We start from the raw sequence: 4,666 nt of genomic DNA on the forward strand, positions 1-4,666 counted from the left end.
TCCCTACAAATGAATAGTCAATTAAGTTTATATTTTAAGAGCTAGCGTGCAAGAGCAACTTTTGTCTCCGCAACTATTTTGTCTCTCCCATCAACTCTATGGGCTAGTAAGAAAGTGCGCGCACGTAGCGACACAACTCCCCATTGAGTTGATGGGAGAGACAAAATAGTTGCGGAGACAAACGTTGCTCTTGCTCGATAAGTACCATCGATTAGAAATATCGCTTCTTGATGAAACAAATGACTGGAATTAAAATACTATAACAATTAACAATTTTGCACGCATTTCGTTTCGAATTTATCTAACGTTAATACTTAAAATATTTTAGGATTATCGCCGTTTAAAATAACAATTAATAAACGAGATTAAGCGATCCGTTTGTAATGTCGCAAATTGCTATTATTTATTAGGTTTATTTACGAAACATTATAGATGTCGCTTCGAGCTTGTCCGCCATTACTCAGCTTGGCTTAACTCGTTGAATTCTAACTGGGATTTAGTTTTGTGCTCCGTTTACAATCCGGATGTAACTGGCTTATTTAATTTGTTATTATGTGATTGGTTAACGGAAGAATATAGATACATTGTAGTGTTTCAAAAAAAAGTAGACAAATGTGAATAAGTTACTACTAGATACTACTTACTACTTTACGACGATATTATCATTGGAAACATACTTTTGACTTATCAGTCCTAGCAGGATAGAGTAAATGAGAATAGTTTGCTGGAGACCAAATTTTAAAGTAAACACGTAAGTTTTCTACGTAAAAAATATCCAATGATTATTATATCCTGTTTATAAACAACTAGCTTTCCGCCCGCGGCTTCACCCGCGTTTTTAAAGGAATCCCGCATAGTTCCCGTTTCCGTGGGATTTCCTGGATAAAACCTATCCTATGTGTTAATCCAAGTTACCCTCTATATGTGTGCTAAATTTCATTGTAATCGGTTCAGTACTTTATGCGTGAAAACCATACATACAAACAAAGCTTTCCTCTTTATAATATTAGTATAGATACAGTTGATGAAAAAATGTCTTAAGAGCTGGAAAACTTTGATTCACATGTTTAGAATGAGTGTGTGTATCAATCCCTAACGCCTATTATTCTCTAGTCTCTACAATAAAATATAACGAAATAAATGAAATACTATATAAAAATTAATTAAACCAGTCCCTCAACTATCACCAGTAACTGGATGATACGAATGGTACACGAAGACGATATCTAAAGGCGTATTTGCGATTTAAAATAAATGTAGGGCTGGCTTGGCTGAGGCTCAGACCACGCCGTTTAACGCCAGTTCTGTCTCGAAACAGCCAAGCGCGAGTTGAGATATGTAGAAATTAACGTTTTAGTACAATTGATCGTTTGTACTTATGGTAATGTAAAATAATTACAAGAAGACAGCTTGTATTACAATAAGGCAGTATGTTTATAGGATTGACTAACCTTGTTCTTAAGTTTTTTTATTAATTTTCATGTTGTGATATTAAGCAGTCCATTATGCTGAAACAAGACTTAGTTATGTGGCTAAATTAAGGTGTCATAACAGCCATTTTTTTACTAGCCACTTTAAAAGAAAATATTTGATATTATCCACCTAGTCTGAAATAGGTATGTTATTATCATTGCAACACTTAAATTAATTTAGTAATTATTATAAAGACAAATTACAAAATCCCTTAACGCAAAATCTCAACGCCACTACACCAGCATAAACAATCCTGTCCAGATTCCAGATAATCAATTATAACTCAATAACATATCAACTCAAACTCAACTATAATCCACATAGTTCATCCACAATTATTGTAACACAATAACATAACAACCCAATAATTTCCTCGTTAAAACATCAGAATGCAAACAGTAGCAAAAGCTTACGAGCCAAACAAATTACCCATAAGGATACTAAAACGTCCACACGCGCGCAATTGGCTCAGAAGTCAACAAACACTATGTACGAATTGCATTCGATTACATGTAATTGCACTCTATATAATTGCAAAGGACGAGGGCTGAATATAAAACGTCTAGTCAGCACGTGCCGACGCTCTTAACTCTATAATAAACCTTACCTAAATCTTTCTTGTTTTAAGGTCCGGGTGTTAAGGTGAAGTGGTACAATATTGGATGTATTGGTTTGTATTGTGTTACAAAAGAAGATAAAAACCAGTACAAAGATCGTAATAATATAGTGATTTATTCATTACTAGCTTCCGCCCGCGACTCCGTCCGCGCGGAAAAATTAAGATTTACTTTTATCCTACGTATTTTTCCGGGATAAAAAGTATCCTATTTTATGCCCAGGATAATAAGGTATAATTATACCAAGTTTCATCGAAATCGAACCGTTAGTTTTCGCGTGATGCCTGAACATACAGACAGACAGACAGACAGACAGACAAAAATTTTTTTAATCACATATTTGGGTTTGGTATCGATCCAGTAACACCCCCTGCTATTTATTTCTTCAATATTTTCAATGTACAGAATTGACCCTTCTACAGATTTATTATATGTATAGATTTCTCTATAGCTTAGATTTAAAACGTACAAGTAAAAGAACATAAAAAATCGATTACAGTATTTAATTTCTAATTATTCTTGGTAATAGTTAAGTATCTAAATATTCTTTCTACTACGTATTTACACATTCATTTATTAATCAATCTTCATACATCTTTTTAATTTTAATACTAAGTATAATAATTAATAATATTAGGTATGCCAATACCAACAATCTTAATATATATAAATCTCGTGTCACAATGTTTGTCCTCCATGGACTCCTAAACCACTTAACCGATTATAATAAAATTCGCACACCATGTGCAGTTCGATCCAACTTGAGAGATAGGAAAATTTTTTATGAAAAAAAGCTAACATGTAGGTACCACGGGCGAAGTCGGGGCGAAAAGCTAGTAATTATTATAGAATTAAATTATCCATTACTTTCTCGAACAAATATTTGATCCTCGATTCAGCGTATCCTCTTAAGCAAATTTTCATAAAACCAACGGGCAATCCTATTATAATAAAAACCCACAAAGTTTTCTGTAATTCATTAATCGTTATCGTCTCTTTAGCTCTTCTGTCCCGGAAAAGCCTCTAAGCTATCTTTAGCCCTAATCTCACATTACACTCCAGTAATTTTTTATCATCCCATATTCAAATTTTGTCAACCTCCTTTCCCAGAATACTGACAATGTCCTTTCCTTAATAAAATAATGCTACTAATATTATAAATGCGAAAGTTTGTGAGGATGGAGGTGTATGTTTGTTACTCTGTCTCGCAAATACTACTGAATCGATTACAACAATTTAGCACACATATAGAGTATAACTTTGATCATAGGATAGGTTTTATCTCTGAAATCCCACTTTCTTTGAAAACGCGGGCGAAGTCGCGGGCGGAAAGCTAATATTACTTGCATAATCATACGGCCAAATTTTCATAATTCGACATCAATCTTCTAAAAGACAGAAATCTATTATTTACGCACATTTCTTTCTAAAGTTCCAACCTAAACTATTCAAGTGACGTGATTCCCGTATTCACCAAAAAAACAACCGCCCCTTAACCGGTACATTTTACGAGGCTCGGAATTGAATCCGAAACTGTAGTAGTAAAGTGATGCAAATTGCAACCGGGCCCCTCGATATTACGTTACGATTGTCTCATACGGAGGCAATCATTGTTGCATTCAAATACCTACTGTTTTAAATTTTCTTTCAATCTTGCGCCATGGGGAAATAACGTTTGTATTGAAGTCGTACGGATAATATAATTGTGAGCGTTTGTTTATCTGTGATAGATGAAATACAGATAATATAAGTGAGGCTTTTCTAAAATTGCTTATTGTATTGTGAGAGAAATTGTAATTTTTATAAGTGTGGAAAGACATGAATGTAGTAGGTAACTAGCTAAATAGTTTTTTTTTTGTTATTTTATGTATTTCATATTGAATGCAATGTTTTAACATTGATAACGATATATACGACAGTACCTACACCTACTGTTGGTAGGTACTAAATTAATGTTTGTTGTCATTGTTGGTCATCTTGTATTTGGTTTATCGCCTGTGACTTAATGAGCAAAAGTAATTCCTTTTGAATCCAACAGCCATTTCTGAAGCTAATTTAAATGTGATATTGCATTTCACAATTTTATTACAGACTAGGTGCGCTCCGCTCCTGTTGGTCTAAGCGTGATGATAATATATAGCCTATAGCCTTCCTCGATGAATGGGTTATCTAACACTTTTCAAATCGGATCAGTAGTTCCTGAGATTAGCGCGTTCAAACAAATAAACAAACTCTTCAACTTTATGATATTAGTATAAAGCTGTACTTCTTTCTGTACTTCTTGGAATAAGTTTATAATAAATATTCTCTTTTCACAAATACAAAAATAATCGAGCAGTTTAATATTTTAATAGAACTACCAACCCGGGCGAACTCCGGAGACACCTTTTTTTTGCTATAAACCTCACGCCCGTGACCTTTCCAACGAATGCAAAACCGTGGAAATCGGTTCGTGCGTTCTAGAGTTATAGCGTCAGGAAGGAAAACCCGACTTATTTTTATATAGTAGATTACATGTTTAATTTTCTTTTCACAGCCAAAAGAATTAGGTGCACTCACAAAATAAAACACATGGA

Source organism: Colias croceus, chromosome 11, assembly GCF_905220415.1.
Source record: "Colias croceus chromosome 11, ilColCroc2.1".
Classification (NCBI taxonomy): domain Eukaryota; kingdom Metazoa; phylum Arthropoda; class Insecta; order Lepidoptera; family Pieridae; genus Colias; species Colias croceus.